At 35.0% G+C, this 22,013-nt stretch overlaps 1 pseudogene; it reads right to left on the reverse strand.

Moving 5' to 3' along the window:
- Positions 1-15,152: 15,152 nt before the first annotated feature.
- On the reverse strand, positions 15,153-20,675 carry LOC120170429 (annotated as a pseudogene).
- Positions 20,676-22,013: the final 1,338 nt, after the last annotated feature.

Genomic DNA, 22,013 nt, shown 5'->3' on the forward strand with positions numbered 1-22,013 from the left:
AAATGAAATCATCTAATGTTGATCATGTTTGGATAAATTTGTGTTTTGGAGGGTCATGGGAGAATATTCATGGTGTTTTACAATATGTGTCTTTACCCATGAATCTTCAACTAAAACTGTCATTAAAAAGTTAACTTATGAAACTCTAATGTTACGTGTTGCAAAGAAATTGAATTTAGAGCCTCTAAGTGGATTTAGGCTATCTTATCAGAGAAAATGTAAAGTTTATTTGTTAATCGACAATGAAGATGTTGAACGATTCATTGCTTACATTAGTGTTTCGTAAGAAGATGATGTTACATTGTATGTTGTTGAACCTAGAAGTAGTGAAGTTGGGTCAGTAGCGGGTAGTAATCAACTAAGTTCTTCAACCTCAGTTTATGGCGCTCACAATGTACAACGTTGTTATCAACCTCAAAATTTAATGGTTCCACAACAATTTCATCACCAAGAAAAATTTTGTTTCACCACATTTCCAATACCAAAAACAATCTCAAAACCCACAACTTTTTCCTAATCCAAATCTCAATCAACTTTCAGCACCAAATTCCGGATTATGAGCCAACAGAAAAAATTGTGAGTACTAGTCAATATTCAAAATTTGATCTTGGTCAATACCCGGACTTTGATCTTGGTCAATACTCGGATTTTGATGATGTTTCAGAAGAAGAAACAAACCCTATGTGTAATGATTTTAATATTGGTCAATACCCGAATTTTGATGATGAAACAGCCGCTGCCGAGGAAGATGTTGTTGATGATAATGAAGAGGAAGTTACGACTGTGAATGTAACACCCCCAACCCGTACCCGACTCGGATACGAGTCAGAGGTGTTACCTTGACCAGTCAAAGTATATACTTTTATAAAAGCCATAGAAAAATTTAAAGACTTTTTTTCTATAAAGTAATTCTTTTACATAAACATATTTAAAACCTTAACAGACTCATCAGAGCGTACATATATAATGACTTAGTTACATGCCAACATACCGAATTACATAACAAAACATACTTTACAAAATATTTCTGATCTGAACTTTGTGCGGAGATATGCTGCTCTACAGATCTGAAGCTTGATCTTCTGACTTTTCACACCTAAGTGTAAAACACTTACACGCTAAGTCATAGACTTAGTGAGACATGTAAATACATAAAGTAAACTAACAAATGCATGAACATCCCATATAACACATATTATACTTATATACGTATTAAACCCATCACTTACTGGTTTATCCTTACTTATTTCCTTATCATTGATTCAATTCCCTCATATGAGCATATATTGAACATAAACATATAATATAACTTCAAACACAACAATACATGGATAATTACTATGATCATATCATACATAATCATATCACATCTCATATCACTATTAACCATATACACTTGTTACCAGTATTATCATATAATCCTAACTTATCACTTATACATATCGCATATCACATGTACCATTTCACGAGAAACACACATATCATTATATCAAATTATGGTTTCTTTTCAAAGCCCATGCACACTATTGAGAACTTAAGGTACGTGAATATATAGAGGTTGTGCACTATACTGTCACCACATCTCGTATAAATCCCACTAGGGGCGCGTAGAATTTGTCCCGGAGGACCACATAGATGTCTCGAAGGACCACATATAACACATATGTCCCGAAGGACCGCGTAGACCCTCGACTCTTGGCATGCCAAGTATACCTATAGCTCTCATAACACATGACATGGACATTATCTTTTACCTCATTACACATTCACATATTCATATCACATAGTTCTTTCACATTAGCTCTTTATCACATTTCATATGATCACATAATCATGGAGTTTACTTTCACGTAGCATTTTCCATGAAATTCCCGTTTTTCATCCTTTTCACACATGGTCACATCACATATAATCTTATGTCTTATTATCAATATCTAATCTATCTTATTATACTAACATATCATATAGCATTCTAATAAAAGCACATATGAGTCATATTATTTTCATATATATTTTATCATATATTTCATGATCACATGACCTATTATCATAATACAAGCATTTACATAGTTCACACATAAAAATGCATTCAACAATTAAACATATGCATTTACTCATATACCATACATCTAACACCATATCACTACATGTTTATGCTTTAATACTTATATCATATAATATCAGAATTGGACTCATCGCAAGTATTAATTCCTTAACATAACGTATACTTACTATCATGTACTCACCTGGTCTCAATGAACCCTCTTAAACTCTTGTTTTCGTTGTGTATCTCTGTCGACCTATCCAAACTCTGCTTTCGATCGATGTCTACACAATCATATATATATATATATATATATATATATATATATATATATATATATATATATATATATATATGCTATCAGTATCCAATTAATATACTTTAATCTATCATTTCATAAACTGAATAACGATTTATTTTATTTCCCATTGAAGTGCATCGGTGCATTCTACAGTGCATCGATGCATTCTTTAACAAGTGCATCGATGCACTACCATGATCGATACACAATTTACATTCGATGTTTCTATTTTAAGGGGATGCATCGATGCACTCCCCATGCATCGATGCACCAACTGTACTCGATGTTTATTATTTGATAGTGCATCGATGCACATTGAAGATGCATCGATGCACACAACCCAAAAATTACATTTTGAGCCCAAAAATTCTTACTTTGACCTCAAATTCTACTTATTAACCCCTCCTTATGCCTTAAAACTTATCTATACATATATAAACCTTCTTATAACACTATAACACTTCACCATCTCTCATAATCCACCATAATTCTTGAATCAAAGAATTTCATTAAATTTTCCATGTGTTCTAAATTCAATTCTATCACCTTTAACTTCTTAATTAACCCATTGGCAAGTCAAATCCATCTTTAAAACTTCAAAAACCTTTCCATAACAAAAGTTCATTTCTCAACCCTTAATCAAATATCCTTTCTAATTCTCTCCTTTTGTGTTTTAAGCTTATATAAGTTTTCTTTAAACTTATATAAGTTTTCTTTAAGCTTATATAAGCTTTCTTTAAGCTTATATAAGCTTTCTTTAAGCTTATATAACACTCAAAGAATAAAACACAACTCAAATATTCAAGAATTAACCATCAAAATTAAAACTCACCTTTGAGGCTTAAACATGAACACACGGGAAGAAGAAAGAAAGAAGAAAAAGAAGAGTTCCAGATAGCTCTCCAAACCCACGTGTTTCATTCTTATAAAAGAGATAAAATATCTTTTAAGCTAACATTACCATAATGCCTTATAATCCTTTCATATTTACCATTTCATCCAATAATGAAATATTCCTATTAAAATTCTTGAACCTTTAATTTTTCCTAAATTGATCCCCAAGTTTTAAAAATTCACATTTTTGTCACTAACCCTGATTTCAGGATGTTACAAATCTCCCCTCCTTTAAAGAAAATTCATCCTCGAATTTTCACTTTACCTTGAGATGAAACAATCCTTTTATAATACTCAACAATTCTTAACTAATTTAAATCAAATCTTTCAATTATTTCTCTAATTACCACTTACTAAATACTATGATGATTCCCAAATCTATTAATATCAAACTATTTTACCACGATATCAAAATTTACCTGTCAACATCTCTGGATCATCGAAATCTTCATCAGTCCTTAAATTATAAACTTGTGCAGTTGGTTGCATATCATGTTGAGTGAATGACTCCGATCGATTTCTTCTACGACCTCTATTTTTTGAGATACCATTATAGATTTTTCTCTCTGCACTATCTCTTCAGTCATGAGTGGACAATCTCGAATAAAATGTCCAACATCCCCACATCTAAAGCAAGCTCCGGAGATTACTCTACATACCCCTGTATGATTCTTTCCACATTATGAACATTGTCTGACTTGACTGAGATTTGATCTTCTATCAATAAAAACATCTGATTCCAACATATCTTGAGTTAGAGGATCCCATTCCCTATTTTTCTTGGATGGAGAGGAGCTCGACGAAACAACCATCCTTTTAGACTTTTGAAACTCTCTGTTCTTTAAATCTTTCATTCTGAGCTCTCTCTAGAGCTTTAGCTCGATTAACCACTTCTTAAACGATGACAAATTCAAGGCTATCAGCAACTCTCTTAAACTAGGGCGCAAACCCTCCACAAACCAGCCACATACATCCTTCTTAGTCGAATAAGCTCAACAGCAAAACGACTTAACTTATTAAACTCACATTCGTATTCATACACTGTATAATTCCCTTGCTTCAAATTCAGAAATTCTTGCTTCATCTGTCTAGTATATTGGTCACCAATATACTTACGATTAAATTCTTCCAAGAAGAATAACCAGGTCACTTGATCACTTCTTAATCTCATGGTGACATTGGTCCACCATATTCTAGCTTGTCCCCTTAACAAAGAAACTATTCCATCTAATTTCTCCACATCAGAACAGTGGAGCCCATCCAACATAATCTTAACATCGTTCAACCAAAGATCCGCAACAATCGGATCTTCCTCAGCTTCACCCTTAAACTCAGGTGCTCCTAAACCTTTCAATTCTCTAGCTATATCATTCGAGGAGCTGAGGGCGCAGAGGGTTGAAAACATGACAAAACAACATTTAATGTCCCGAAAAATATCCCTTGATCTCTCACTGGTACTACTGGAGGTGTTCACTCTTCACCATGCCTGGCCAGGGCAGGTGAATTGCTACTACCCTCAGGTCTATTACTTCTTCTTTCACTTCAAGAACTTTCACGATCAGACATCTAATACATAACCATATAACTTTATTAGAAGACAACATACTCATTACTCTATCAGTTCAGAAACTTTCACTTTTTGTTGGCATTTACACCTTTTCAAAATACTCTTGACTTCGGTTTAAGCCTAGAATCAGCTAAACCTTGGCTCTGATACCATTAAATGTAACACCCCCAACCTGTACCCGACTCGGATACGAGTCCGAGGTGTTACCTTAACCAGTCAAAGTATATACTTTTATAAAAACCATAGAAAAATTTAAACTTTTTTTTCTATAAAGTAATTCTTTTACATAAACATATTTAAAACATTAACAGACTCCATCAGAGCGTACATATATAATGACTTAGTTACATGCCAATATACCGAATTACATAACAAAACATACTTTACAAAACATTTCTGATCTGAACTTTGTGCGGAGATATGTTGCTCTACGGATCCGAAGCTTGATCTTCTGACTTTTCACACCTACGTGTAAAACACTTACACGCTAAGTCATAGACTTAGTGAGACATGTAAATACATAAAGTAAACTAACAAATGCATGAACATCCTATATAACACATATTATACTTATATACCTATTAAACCCATCACTTACTGGTTTATCCTTACTTATTTCCTTATCATTGATTCAATTCCCTCATATGAGCATATATTGAACATAGACATATAATATAACTTCAAACACAAAATACATGGATAATTACTATGATCATATCATACATAATCATATCACATCTCATATCACTATTAACCATATACACTTGTTACCATTATTATCATATAATCCTAACTTATCACTTATACATATCGCATATCACATGTACCATTTCACGAGAAACACACATATCATTATATCAAATTATGGTTTCTTTTCAAAGCCCATGCATACTATTGAGAACTTAAGGTACGTGAGTACATAGAGGTTGTGCACTATGCTGTCACCACAGCTCGTATAAATCCCACTAGGGGCGTAGAATTTGTCCCGGAGGACCACGTAGATGTCCCGAAGGACCACATATAACACATATGTCCCGAAGGACCACTATGTCCCGAAGGACCGCGTAGACCCTCGACTCTTGGCATGCCAACTATACCTATAACTTTCATAACACATGTCATGGACATTATCTTTTACCTCATTACACATTCACATATTCATATCACATAGTTCTTTCACATAACTCTTTATCACATTTCATATGATCACATAGTCACGGAGTTTACTTTCACGTAGCATTTTCCATAAAATTCTCGTTATTCATCCTTTTCACACATGGTCACATCAATATAATCTTATGTCTTATTATCAATATCTAATCTATCTTATTATACTAACATATCATATAGCATTCTAATAAAAGAACATATGAGTCATATTATTTTCATATATATTTTATCATATATTTCATGATCACATGACCTATTATCATAATACAAGCATTTACATAGTTCACACATAAAAATGCATTCAACAATTAAACATATGCATTTACTCATATACCATACATCTAACACCATATCACTACATGTTTATGTTTTAATACTTATATCATATAATATCGGAATTGGACTCATCGCAAGTCTTAATTCCTTAACATAATATACACTTACTATCATGTACTCACTTGGTCTCAATGAACCCTCTTAAACTCTTGTTTCTGTTGCGTATCTTACTCTGTCGACCTATCCGAACTTTGCTTTCGATTGATGTCTACACAATCATATATATATATATATATATATGCTACCAGTATTCAATTAATATACTTTAATCTATCATTTCATAAACTGAATAACGATTTATTTCATTTCCCATTGAAGTGCATCGGTGCATTCTACAGTGCATCGATGCACTTCCATGCATCGATACACAATTTACATTCGATGTTTCATTTTAAGGGGATGCATCGATGCACTCCTCATGCATCGATGCACCAACTGTACTCAATGTTTATTATTTGAGAGTGCATCGATGCACATTGAAGATGCATCGATGCACATAACCCAGAAATTACATTTTGAGCCCAAACATTTTTACTTTGACCTCAAATTCTACTTATTAACACCTCCTTATGCCTTAAAACTTATCTATAGACATATAAACCTTCTTATAACACTATACACTTCACCATCTCCCATAATCCACCATAATTCTTGAATCAAAGAATTTCATTAAATTTTCCATGTGTTCTAAATTCAATTCTATCACCTTTAACTTCTTAATTAACCATTGACAAGTCAAAACCATCTTTAAAACTTCAAAAACCTTTCCATAACAAAAGTTCATTTCTCAACCCTTAATCAAATATCCTTTATAATTCTCTCATTTTTCTGTTTTAAGCTTATATAAGCTTATATAACACTCAAAGAATAAAACACAACTCAAATATTCAAGAATTAACCATCAAAATTAAAACTCACCTTTGAGGCTTAAGTATGAACACACGGGAAGAAGAAAGAAAGAAGAAAAAGAAGAGTTCCAGATAACTCTCCAAACCCACGTGTTTCATTCTTATAAAAGGGAGAAAATATCTTTTAAGCTAACATTACCATAATGCCCTTATAATCCTTTCATATTTACCCTTTCATCCAATAATGAAATATTTCTATTAAATTCTTGAACTTTTATTTTTTCTTAAATTGATCCTCAAATTTTAAAAATTCACATTTTTGTCACTAACCCTGATTTCAAGATGTTACAGTGAATAAACATGTTGAACATCTATTCTGTAATTTATATAACTCTGAAGAAGAAAAAGAAGAAGAAGAAGTCCCCGAAGAAAAGAAAAAGAAGAAAATACCACGGGAGTATAACTGAAATATGCCAGAATTACTTCAGATACCGGAAGAAGAGTTGGTAAAGATAGCAGTTGATTGTTACACAAAAGTTATTCATATCAAAAAAGATGATTGTTTTGATACAAAGGAAGACTTGAAGATAACTTTGTATACGAAATGTGTGGAAGATGGCTATCAACTAAAAGTTAACAAATCAATCAAAGATCGTTTCGAAACAAAGTGTATGATTGACAAAAACTGTACGTGGCGTATGATTGCGAAGAGGATAAAAGATTGTGAAATGTTTCAAGTTAGGACTTTTATTGATAAACATACATGTTCAATTACCCAAGTTTTTCCTCACCATAGACAGTTCAAACAAAAAAGTGTTGGGTGGTTTTCTGGCTGAGTTAATGTTTATGAATGGCATAGTATATCAGGGACATGAAATTATGACTAACATGAATGCCCAGTTCAAGATTAGTATCTCATATTCTCAAGCTTGGAGAGCCAAATGTTATGCCTTGGAATTATTGAGGGGGTCTCCAGAAGCATCGTTTGCCCAACTGCCGACTTATTATCACAATTTAAAGCTGAAAAATCTGGGTCGGTAACTCATATCAAAACAGATAGAGATGGACGCTTTGAGTTGTTGTTTATCGCCATTGGTGCTGCGGTTAGTAAATCAATATAATTTTGTTGACTCGTTTTTGTTAGTTACATGTATTTCACATTTAAATGATTATATTTCTTGTGTATATTATTTTGTAGATTCGTTCATTTATTACTTGCATGCGCCCAGTTATTATAGTTGACGGGGCACATTTGAAAGGTCGATACCTTGGAGTAAACTTATTAGCAGTAGCCATGGATGCTAACAATGGGATACTGTCAATAGCTTACGGGGTTGGCAAATCTGAAACCTTTGATTTATGGACATGGTTTATGGGGTATCTTAGGGATTGCATAGGTCATATTAATAATCTGACAATCATATCCGATAGGGCAAACTCAATTGACAACGCTGTTAGAAGGTGTTTCCCATATGCTTTTCATGGACTTTGTGGTGTTCATTTGTACAAAATCTAAAATCAAGGTTTATTGGTATAAAAAATCACAAATGGACATACTGGAAGGATGTAAAAGCTTATCAGGAAGTAGATTTTAATAAGCATATAAATTGTTTAAGACGTGTTTTACTCAATATGTTCAAACACTAGAAGATGTCAGGTTTAAAAGATGGTCAAGAGTACATCAACTTGGAGCAAGATATGGTTTCATGACGCCTAATAGTGAAGAATCAATCAACGCTCTAAGTCATCATTCCCGAAAATTACCCATTACTATGTTAATGGAGTTTTTTCGAGCCTCTATTCAACAGTGGTACTACAAAAAAGAAACCATGCAGGTATTATTTCTTTAAATTCGTAACTTATCATATATTTTACTAAGTATTATTTATTTAAATTTACATGAACATTGGAACGTCGTGTTACACCATGGACTGAAAAAAAAGATCACTAAATGTGTTGTGAAGTCAACGTCATAGAGAGTTGAACCATGCACTTTGTTTGAAGTATTGGATAATAACTTATATGGGCTTGTCGATCTAAATGCAAAAACGTGTAGTTATATGAAATGGCAAACATCTGGTTATCCGTGTGGCCATGTTATAAAAGTTGCTCTTCATCTAAACCAAGATGATTCAAGCGTATACGCTATGGATTGCTACACTACAGAAGTATATCGACAGACTTATGCCGAGATTGTCTACCCTATTCCACATCCTTCTGAGTGGACATACCGATGACTTACAAACAGTTTTTCACAGTCATGGACAGCAGGCTACCTGGTCGACCAAAAAATCACGATTATATATTGTCTAAGGGTGAAAAGAAGAGGATATCGACATGTAGTCGGTGCAAGGAAAGTGCTCATACAAGGTTGACATGTGGATATCTAGTGCCATCACAATCATCTTTTCCTCTACCAAAATATGGATCCTCATCAAAATCCAAAGCTCATATGGTGCCAAGCAAAAGGAAATCAAAATCGCAATCAAAATCAAAATCCAATCACAACCGGCTTCACCTTTTGGGACTTATTAACTTAGGTGATTTTTAAATGCAAACGTTGTATTATGTGTATTTTATGTGTGAATGCATACATTTTCAGTTATACATCCATTAGTAACTTGAGTTTGAACATTGCTATGATATTTTCAGTTGTTATCATTTATCATATTGTTGTTGTTATCTTTTTGAAGGTGTTTTCCTTGAATTCGCAACGCGAAAGTCAAATTCACATTGCGGAAGTTAAATTCGCAACGCGAAAATCAAAATCGCAAATGAAAATCGCAACGCAAATTTGACTTTCACGTTGCGAATTTGACTATCGCAACGAGAAAATCGCAACGCGAATTTAACTTTCGCGTTGCGAAAGTGTACCTTCAACAGTTTTTTTTTGCCTTCAACATAATGCAGATTGAATTTAAACAAATCAACTTTTACAAATCAATGAAACAAGTAAAAAATAATTCTTATTTACACATCAATTAAACAAATCAACTTTTACAAATCAACAAGCAAAAAATAATTCTTATTTTCTCAACAAATCAACTTTTACAAAGAGAACAAATCAATGTAAAATTCAATTAAACAAGGAAAAAAAGTGTACCCAGACAGTTGTTTATGCACAAATACATCAATTTCACGCAGCTCACGTCAGGAATAACCTGCAGAAACCAAACATTTGCTCAAACAACACTTTCTACATATCTAAAACCAACAAACAACAAATTATTGAATTCTAGGTACTTAACCAAACATTTTCAAACCAACAAAGAGTATATATGTTAACAACACTTGCTCAAACTTGCCAATTGTTTATGCAAACTTTCAGCACGCGGATGCAGTAGGCAACGTCTCGCATATATCGCTCGAGCCATAAAATGTCGAAACCATAAGCCTACTGCACCTGTATCTCTATCTGTGGGAGGTAGAAGGTATTTACTTCCTGTCGTCAAACGCTCCAAGCACATGCATACAAGAGGACCACAATCCCCTCTGGCTCCCTCCATTTGTTGTGGCGCGGTATCGTCTTTGATCATTGTAACTTTGAACTTTTTTTTCTTATTGTTTCCAGAATTAGTCCAATAATCAATCGCGTCCAAGTATTTCGCCAAATGAGCGCTCCATCCCTTACAAATAATATCTCTCAAATCAGACAATGATATGTAATTCAACATACTGTCATATATCATTGTCTTCAGGGATGGGAGCTGAAGCTCGACGAGAAGCCGATGACGACGTTCCAAAACAGGGATAAAAACCTGCAATCATGAATAATTGCGCACATAAAATAAAATTTATGAAAACCTTTAAAATATTCAAAAAAATAAATATTAACCTTATCGACCTCCCACCACGCAGGATAAAGTTTAGCTTTTCGATTACCCAACGTATATGAAGCATCTCTCGGATCCTTCAAGTGAGCTACGTGAAAAGACGTCGACATAATAATCCATCGAGTATTTCTTATTTTCCTCAATTTCCTTATTATTAGAAGACGTGACACCCATGCATCAATATGTTGTTTTATAAAAAAATGCATATATTAGTGAATTTATTAATAATTTAAAAAAATTAATCAAAATGCAATATAAGAAGAATATAAACTTACCACCCCTTCGAGATAGCCATTATCTTCAACCCTAATAAAATACCCCACCAAGACCGATCAAAAAACAAATGCATAACATCGTCGAGTTTGCATAGGTCAGAATAACACCCCTTGCTCCGCTCATGTAGATAAAAATCAACTGTGGTCTTAGCCCAAATGGTATTATCCGTAATTGTGTCCGGTAGTGTTCCCTCTCTTGTTGAGGAATGGTACTGGCCGGTAACACATACGAAAGCCAACTCGCATCCATCATATCAGGCATGGGAGGGGGTTTATCAATATGTTGACATATGACGCCATGTGAATCGGGCTCTTGAACGATGACAGGGGCCTCTTGAACGGTGGGAGGGGCCTCTTGAATGATAGGAGGCACCTCTTGAACGATGATAGGTGCATCGGGCTTCTTCTTACGGAGTATTGGCACTAGTGGGATGAACGGAGAAGTAATGGCACGTGCACGACGTCTTATGCATGAACCCTGTCATGCAAGAAAAACCCGACGTAAAGCATCTACCTTATTGGGCCGCTGAAAATAAATTAATACATAAATCAGTAAATAAATAAATAAATAATGTCGAAAAAAGGTTATTTGCATTTTTAGTATAGTATTAAACAAATTTACCTCATTGCGTAGAGTATGAACCCCATTCTACAACAATGAAATAATCTCGCGTAGAGCGACAACCTCATCACGTAAAGTAGATACCTCACCACGTAACGAACAATTATCATCGCGTAAAAAATCCACCTCACCACGTAAAGACCGAACCTCATCACACCATGCACCATTGTCTTCACGTAAAGTACCGACCTCATCACGTAATTCCCCTAACTCATCCCGTGGAGGTGGAGAACAGGGAGATAAATGTCGTGGTCTCTTTGTCGGTCGCCTATCATGAGGTGATGGTGGAGGTGGAGAAGAGGCTCGATCAAGTGATGGCTCTGGGTGTCGAGTTGTAGAATCGGCCCGATCAGGTGATGGCTCTCGAAGTGGGGGTGATCATCATCCGTACCATCAAAAAACCGCTTACTAGCTTGCCACCAATCAGTGGCAAGCTCAGCCTCTGTGGGTGTCAGCCTCTCTAATGGATAGTTGGCCTCCTAACAATATAAAAGCTCAAACAAAGTTAAATGTGTACTAGTAATAACTTGTTTATATATGGTATTATTTGTGTGTTAACTTACATCATTCATCGTCGTATATGGGAGTAACTCTTCCTAATCCAACATGCGGATCCTCTTCCAGGTAATAGCCCTAGGAATATCATTTGATTTTTTTACCACATATGTCTGCATGTTGGGGAAAGCCTCAAATATCCAAATCTACAAACAATATAATACACTAACATTAGTAATTGTTAAATAATTAATTATAATTTTGGAAACATATATAGAAATTATTACCTTAAAGGCCCAAGTAAAATCTGTCAAAGTGTTTTAGAACCATCGCCCCGCAAACTTTTTTGGTCCTCAAAGGCAGACGAAAACTTCTTCCAGGTAGCTTTCCATAGATATGAACCCCACGGAAACAGGTTCCATGCATTTAGGTCCTCTACCAATAATATTAGGTCCTCAGAGATAGGTTGTCTGCCCTTTTTGCCTAAAAAGTCAGCATGCAAAAGTAATAAATGGCATACTCGGACAACATCAAGGTCATCCATCCGAGTAAAACCATCTTTAACAAATAATCTCTTCAAGTCATCGACGTGTAAACTCGGCTTCGACTTTTCTAAATCAGGAAAAACCCGAGATAACCATGATGGGCTGGAGATATGACTAGTGTATCGGGTTACTTCATCGTGTCCGAAGAGTAGACCAGTGATTAAGCAAAACTCCTCCCACCCAAAACAAGTATACGCCAGAGGAAAATGAAATCATATCTCTTCATCACCACGTTGTATCTTCTCGGGTAGATCGTTAGTCATGGTCTAAAGAAACAAATGTGTCAACATAGCATCTCCACTCGAATGTTGTACTTTCAGCCATGGCCCGAAGCAAGTATCCTCAAACAATTTTCTTTGTAGAGGTGTAAGCGTCGATGCAATTTTAGTGGCTAGGCTTAATTTATTCCTTAAGGTCAATGTAGCCGAAAAAAATTTATACAAAAACAATAAACATACCAAGTTAGATATACCAAAAACTACAAATTATACACTATAAACAGACATGATATTAAACAGTGAAAACAAAGCCAAATATGTTTCAAACTAGCACGATATTCACCCAAGTCATTATTCCATCATAGTTCACAAAATGCATAAGATAACATTCCAGAAGTAAGCACTTATATAAACATAAAATGACAACATATAGATTTACTGCAGGTTCAAGGACAACATAAAGAGTAGTAGTTTATTCTTGAAACTTAAATTAGCAACACTGTGAAGTTAGTATTTGTCTTTATTTTTTGGTTAAAGTAATACAATTCATTCAAGTTTCAATTTGCAGAATAAGAGTAGTTTCTGAAACTTAAATTCGTAACGCGAAAATGAAAATCGCAACGAGAAAATCGCAATGCGAAACTAAAATCGCGTTGCTTCAATCAAAAAACAAAGACAAATACTAACTTCACAGGGTTAAAGACTAAACATTTAGCAGTATTGGCAGCAACCGAATGAATTTACTAAGCAATCTCAGTGAAATGGTTAATCTATATATTTTGAAATTACCATTAAATTTATCATCAATATAAGAAAAATCTAATAATAATACAAAATTTTCAAAATAAAAATAAGAATTAAAAAAAAACTAACCCTCGGTGGTTGATTTTTCATTTCTGACCGTGAATGGTTGTGAGGGTTGCTATGAGAGATGGAGATAGACGGATTTCTCCGGAGATGGGGACGAATGTCGCCGTAGAGAGTGAGAGATGGAGATGAGACTGACTTGTGATTTAGGGTTTTAGGTTATGATTTGCGATAATATTGTTTACATTTGTGTTGCAAAATTAATATTGTGTTTCGAATTCGAAAATAAAATAAAATTCGCGTTGCGAAAATAAACGCGCTTTGCGAATTTAACTTTCGCGTTGCGAATTTGACTTCTGTGTTGCGATTTACATATTCGCGTTGCGAATTTGGAAACTGAGTTGCGAAATAGGAGTTCGCGTTGCGAATTTGTTGGTCATTTTCGCAAATCCAAAAAAAATTGGTTAAAATCGTATATTATAAGGCATTTTCGGTCACTGAGATTATTTTCTCATATAAATATCTTTTATAATTTTATCGTTTATAATTTACGTTTTGTTTAAGTTTGGGTTTTATCCAAAGTTATTCTAATTTACATTATGACATATTTCGATTGTTAATTCATTTATTTTTGTGTTAAGATAATCAATTTTTTTATTATGCAATAATTATTTTTGATTTAATTATCGATATATAATTTTATAAACAACTTATCTAGATCAATCACTATAGCAACGTCACATATTTTAATAAAAAATATCCAATTTTGATTAAATAAAAAAAGTCATTTTCTATTATTTTTTTAATAGAAAAAGACAGTAAACGTTCTTTAATTCTTTTGATGCCCAAGGTAATAAACCAATCAAATTGGAGAACAAAGTGGATAAGAATGTTTAAGAGTGATCCTACTTTTAAATTTTTTTTGGGGGGGGGGGGAATCCATAAATTATTATTTGATTAAATAATATTAAGAAACAATAAAAATAATCAAATTTAAATTTAAATATGAAAATTAAACATAGAACTTCGCATCTCCACTGCTGGTTTCTCAAAATAAAAGATTAAAGCAACAAGTTACTATAAACATGCACCATCCTTTTTTTTAATTACAGAGCCTACATGCTTGCATATATATATATTAGCATCCTAAGAAGCAAGTATAAAGACTATTGTTAGCAATGTCAGGATTGTTATTCTCCAAGGATGTTTCACCAATCCCGTTTGTTCTCAGAATTCTATCTCATCCTGCGGAGTCGGCTCATTTTTTGAGCCGAGACTCGTTTATGACACGGATTCATATGCATCTGCAGAATCATCTTTTAGCCATAACCGTGAGTAATCAGACACTACTTGCGAGTGATAGTTCATGGAGCTCGGTTAGCATCCACTCTTCGCCTGTTTGACCACCTAGTACGATAGCCCTTGTCCCACCAACAACACAAGTACTATGCCCCCAAGCAAACCTAGGTGGCATCCCGGGCACATTCAATATCCTCCATGTAGGTTTTTCGTCGGTTGGGTCCAGGATATAAAGTTGGGAAGCAGAGTGAAGACCGGCGACAGACCCGCCGAAGATGAGAACTCTTCCGCCGGGAAGGCTCACAGCAACATGATCAAGTCTTGGAGGTGGAGCTATTCCCCCTGGATTTCCAGCACCAGGCATCCCACTCCCAGTTACAGATCTCCAACATGGTTCCTCCTCACTTAAATCCATTGTGAACACATCGCTAGAACGAAACCGGAGAGGACCACTCTTAGCAAGACCTCCAAACATCAATATTTTCCGACCACCATATACAGACAGTGTGTGGCCCAGACGAGAAGGTGGGGTCCATGCTACTGGTATCTCCCTCCAGACAGGTTTCTCCATTGAAAGATCAAGCAGGAAAGTGTCACTAAGAAGTACTCCCGAATCTGCACAACCACCGGAAACTATGAGCTTGGTTCCATCAAGAGTGCAGGAGCTGTGCCATGATCTAGGAAGTGGAGGAGCCAATCCCGAGATCTCTCGCCAGGCCGGAGGCTTTGCATCCAAATCTAGCAAGAAAACATCATTGAGCAGACCCTGCCTTCCACAGCCACCAAATACCACCAGATGAGACCCATTCACACAAGAAAGTGTATGACCCCAACGACCAGGTGGAGGAGAGCTCACTTGGACATGTTGCCACTCCGGGTTGCTGGAATTTAGATCCAATACAAAGGTGTCATTCATTGGTTGCATATTTACTCCTTCACCACCGAAAAGTACGACTCGATTCCCAACAGCACACGCGCTAAAGTTGCACCTTGAAGGTTCAACAGCCCCCCCAACAGTAAGCTTCCTCCATGCAGCTGCTTCAAGAGTGGTCAATTCCCTTGCCAGCCTACCCCATCCAAGTATCTTTGCACCAGGAACCGTCTCTAAAACACGTGTAGTTTCGCAACCCCATGCATTTTGACAGACCATCCGCCAAAGGTCCTCATTTTTTGTCAGGTCATTCAGTCGCCAACAGACAGAACCAACAGAAGCAATGTCTCTTGGAGTCAGTCGTGAAAGTATCTTGAGATACAATACCTCATCACTCAATTGCAGTATCCCACAAAACCCACGGTAGACATTTCGGTCCCCAACTTCTACAGGTCGAAAAGCAGAAAAATCAGAACATGAACGGTCGGATGGCTTCGTAGATTGCTTTATTGAAGATCCAGGCACTGGACCTAGATCAATGTTCTCGTCTGTGAAGAACTGGATCCCAATAACATGAGTGATTATTGTATCATCTCCGTATATAGGAGTAAGACGCAGTTTGTTCATCAAAGGGGTCCCATCCTTTTTAAAGTTCAACAACGCCTTGGAATTCTATGCCCTCCTCAAGGCATCTCTGTATTTCTGAAACTACTGAGGAGTCTACCAAAGGGTGTCGTCTTTTTGCAAATGGTCCTCTATACTGTAAGAAACGACTGAAACAAAATCACATAAATATCAGAACAACGCAGAACTTGTCACAAGATGGACATTAAATATTAATTTTTTCTTTCTACAAGAAATTTTAAGGATGGTAATGTACATAACTGAAGTAAGCAGGAACAATAAACAAAAAAGTTCACAATGATTCATATTAACTAAGGCATTCTATGAGAAGAGGATAAGTAGGCAAAATGCGAGAAGAAGAGGGCGCAGTTGGGGGTATGAGCTTTCAATTAAAATGACGCTCTGAAACAATGTAAAAAGAAGGATATGAAAGAACTTTTAAAAGACCCATTAGCAGAGTTACAGCAAATTATGCAGCTATCACCATTAACTTAACCCTTGTACAACTGAGCAATTGTGACTAATAAGCATAAAATTATCAGCATAAACAAATATGCAACTTTAGAGGCTTCAGCATAACAAGAAGCAGAAATTAACCAAAAGTTGATTGATTCATTAAGTCCATCCAATTTCAGCGTAGAACCAACACATTTTACAAAATATATTTAACACGGCAACATATAAGATGTGTAAAAACAAAATAAAGATTCAATAATAATAGGCTCAGAATGTTGAAGATTTCGCTCCCCCTAGAGTAGAAACCTTCCTTTGGCAAATCATACACAAGAAATTGGCAGTCAGAATTGAGCTGAAGAAAAGGGGGGTTCCTATGGAAGACGCACTATGTCCACTATGTAAAAAGAATGAAGAAACAGTCCAGCATCTTTTTTCTCATGTTAAGTTGCAGGGGATATTTGGAACAGAATGTTGAAGATTTGAGACATCTATACAGCTTTGCCTAAGTTTTGCTAAGTTCATGGTCTGATCTAAACAGAAAATCGAACATTTGGAAATTCATTCCGGGAGTAGTTCTTTGGTCTATTTGGAAAGCAAGGAATTCAGTAGTGTTTGATAATTCTAGCCTTGATATAACCTCTCTCTTTTTCCTAATAAGATTTAGGTTGGCTAGATGGTTTCTAGCAAAGTTCCTAATATCCAAATACAAGTTGATTTGTTGGTAGGGGAACCCTCTTTAGCAGACAGGTTTGGTTACCAGAATACTCATAGGAGTTCGAAACAAAGTTGGCAGCCTCCCCTACAGATTTTTACAAATTTAATGTAGATGGGGCTGTCAAGTCTGATGGGATGGAGGGAGGAATTGGAGGTATTTTGAGATATTGTAATAGCATCATCCTATTGACCTTCTCTGTTAGTATTGGTCCAGGCCCTCCTCCGTTGGCTGAACTAAAAGCTATTAAGAAAGGCCTAGACTTTTTTCTATCATCAGATTGGGCGGCAAAGGGAAATTGATCTTAGAAAGTGACTGTAAATCTGCTGTAGACTGGATTCTGCAGCCTAATTCTGTTCCTAGTTTCTTCAGTTCACTTGTTGAGGATATTGTGTCCTTAGTTCATGAGAGGGCGATTATTATTTGATGGATTCCTAGGGGATGTAATTGGGAAGCAGATAAATTAGCTAAGGATGGGATTGGTTGATTGTAAGGGTATTTTTATAGGGTGTTTTAAGATTATAGTTTTATTCTGATGCCCTAATTGTATTGGTATAATTTATTGTAATAGTTTCTCTATTCAATAAACTAAGGCACTCTTTTCCTCCTTCCGATAGTTACTCTTTCCAAGAGTTAACTAAGAGGGAGGTTTTTAATGAGGCCTATTATTCCTATCAAAAAATAATAATAATAGGCTCAGATACTCACTGACAACATCAACAAGGAAAAGGGAAAGTTCTTGTCAAGAGATGTCCAGCATCTATAAAACTCATCACCCAACTATAAATATAACTTTAAATTACAGCCATTTTTTTACATTTTCCGAGTAGGAGTGAATATAAATTACAGCCATTTTGAGCTCTCAATATCAAGCCCCAAGCAATTTCTCTTTTACAGCACAAAACCAAAGCTAAACTCTAGTACACCAGTAGGCTTTAGTACGATATTCACACCATCTCAATGATGAGAGGTTGACCAAATTTAAAAAAAAATGTTTCATCAAATCAATATGATTCTTCAAGCAAGCATGAATTTGAGTCTCGTATGATACTACCAAGTTAGTTTTGAAGCACATACAAACCGAGTCTTGTCTATGACTACCAAGATGTTTTCATCATATACATAACTTTATGATGCAAACCGAATTTCCTAGAATGTATTGAATTTTGAAGGAACACTTTAGTTTTTCTTTCTTTCTTTTTGTGGGGAGGGGAGGGGGTAAAAATCAATCAGAAACATTTAGTTTTTTTCTGATTGGTATGATTCACGAATGCATCCCACTTAAAGAATGATTATTTAATACAAGAACACTCCATTGCGATGCAATAACATCATGGGGTAGTTTCTTTAGAAAGTAACAACTGGAAACATAATAGAAAAACTAAAGATGCCTTCTTGAGCAGTAACCTTTATTATCAACATGTATGATGATGAATTTGGAGTTTGAAAGCTCAACACAATCAAGAAGTTCAAAACCAATATATAGATGAATCATAAAAATATTACCAGCACCCTAATTCTAATCCCTAATCAAAGTATCATTAGAATAAAGCATGCAGATTATTGTGTCAAAAAACTGTATTGCACTTCTCAAGAATAATCCTACTGACAAGTTAAACAATAAAACACACATGCACCCATCCAAAAAAAAAAAGATTCAATCAGTTTCTAGCCTATACTCCGACAGCATCTAGGGTTCCTTGCTAATCCTTAACCCTTCCCTCTATTACTAAGACTACAAAACGTTCCAGTGAACTATGGCTGATAACAGGTACATTAGAACTCAAATTTCACACCAGAAATCCTCCTATGCAGAATACTTCCTCATTAATATCTACTTTGCAACATTTTAAACATTCTATGTTAATGAAATCAATTCCACCACCATTAACTTTAAGTCGGTTTGGGATAGATAATAAGGGGCGAACTGCACATGATATGATGTACATGTTTAGATACATTACTTGATTCCATTGTGAGATCCATGGACGTGTTCAGTTTTCTTTAACTTTTCAAACGGACGTGTTCGTTAATATCTGTTTTCCCCCAGCATAAAATTCTGGATCTGTCCCGCCTATATCCCAATATGTAACAGGAAAATTAACACTTCCTATCTTGAATATACTCGACGATCTTTACCGCACAGCTAAAATCCACCCTAAAGGGTGGTCAATAAACAAAAAAATAAAAGAAAAAATCAACAAGGGTTTGCATTACCCACTAAATTCCATGACCCAGAGACCTAAAACACATTGTCATCCGTTCTCATTTCATACACTACCCAGAAAACAAGAAAAATAAACCAAACATCATTCCAAATCTCAAGTAATAACCCGCCAAAAATGGAGGGGGGGAACCAAGTAACAATTCTAAACCAACCTAAACAAGGCAGAAAACCAGGGGGGAAAGCAATAAAAAAACTAACCAATTGCGGCCAATAACCTCCTCGGCGGTATACCCAGTAACCATCTCGAAGACAGTGTTGACATAAACGATGGGGTGATCGGGCTCGATGGCATCGGTGACGGCAAATCCACAAGGAGCTGTTTGAAGCAAGTTTTGGACAGGGAAAGGAAGTGGGTCACCTTCGTTGAAGACGAAGCCCTCATCTTCGTCCCCACTCAGATCGGAATTATTATCCCACTCCATATATATAATATATTAGTATCTAAGAAGAGTTTAAACCAGGTGGAAAATATCCCATGGAAGCTGATGAAGGAAAGCAAGGAGGTGAGACTGAAAGAGAATATATAGAGAATTGGAGATGGTTGCAGAGATATTTTGAGGGTGAGCAATGGCTTTTGGTGAAAAATGTGAGCTAAAGGGAAGGAAGAATGGGAGAGAAAGAGAAAGGCTAGTACGTATAGTTACGTATAGTTTTGTGCACTCGCCTTCATTTATTGCTTTGTGTCAAAAAAATCTGCCATGCTCTTCTCTCATTCATGGGTTAATTACACCTTGCATCCCCAAACAATTGCCCATGTTTTAATTTACTCCTTAATACTCGGAACCTTCTAACTGAATATTCAAAGTCTTAATATTACATGAATCATATTTTCCCGTCAAATAATTTTTAGCTTATGTGTTAAATGACAACACAAAATACGTTAGGGTTTGTTACTTAAATTCCGTACGGCTTGATTTAATAATTGGCGTTACGATCTGTTTGAGAAAGAAATGAATTAGGAGGAAAATGAGGATCCATGATAGATTTGAAGACTTTCGGATCGATAAATTTGAGGTCTTAGTCCAACATTGATTAAATTAGGGTCTTTATGTTCGTATAACTATATATATATAATTCTAGGGTTTAATCACTTGATGTACCTTTATTAAATTCTCTTGTACTTGTAGACAACGTAGTAAAATCTTTATAATCTATTTATGATCTTTCAATTAAATTATAATAAATCGTGTTTACGATCTCGTTGCTTTAACTATCGTTTATCGTAACAAAATTCGTGATTAAACATGTTTATTTTAATTACATATTTTATTTTTAACACGTCAAAATTAAATTGTTCATATAATGCATGCTTACAATATGATCTGTATTATTTAAATGCATTTCATTTTATATCTAAAATGACGTTTAATACCTAAGTTGAGATTAGGGTAATGAAAAGGGCTTATCGATACATGTTGACATTTTGAGGATCTAATTAAAATATTTTGATATCTAGCGATCAACTTGATATCTGCACAATAGTTGGTGACATTTAGTGTAATTAATCCTAATATTTTATGATAAATTGTACACATGACCACTAAATTACGAGAATTCTAATTTCACCACTTATATTTCAATTTTATTAATCATCTTGATATCTACACAATAGTCGAGGACAGATGAGTTGATGTGACAGTTAATAAAATTGATATAATTATATATTTGGTTCATTCTACTTATACATTCTATCAATTTGGTCATAAGTTCGATTTAATTCATTAAATTTGTTGAATTAAATAAAAATTAATATCAAATTGATAGAATGTATAAGTAACGAGTTCCAAATATGTGAGTAATGAGGATACAATGTATAATTATACCAATTTTATTAATAATCATATCATTTCTTCTGTCAAATGTTAACGA

The sequence above is a fragment of the Hibiscus syriacus genome, unplaced genomic scaffold (assembly GCF_006381635.1).
Source record: "Hibiscus syriacus cultivar Baekdansim isolate YM2019G1 unplaced genomic scaffold, ASM638163v2 tig00111779_pilon, whole genome shotgun sequence".
Classification (NCBI taxonomy): domain Eukaryota; kingdom Viridiplantae; phylum Streptophyta; class Magnoliopsida; order Malvales; family Malvaceae; genus Hibiscus; species Hibiscus syriacus.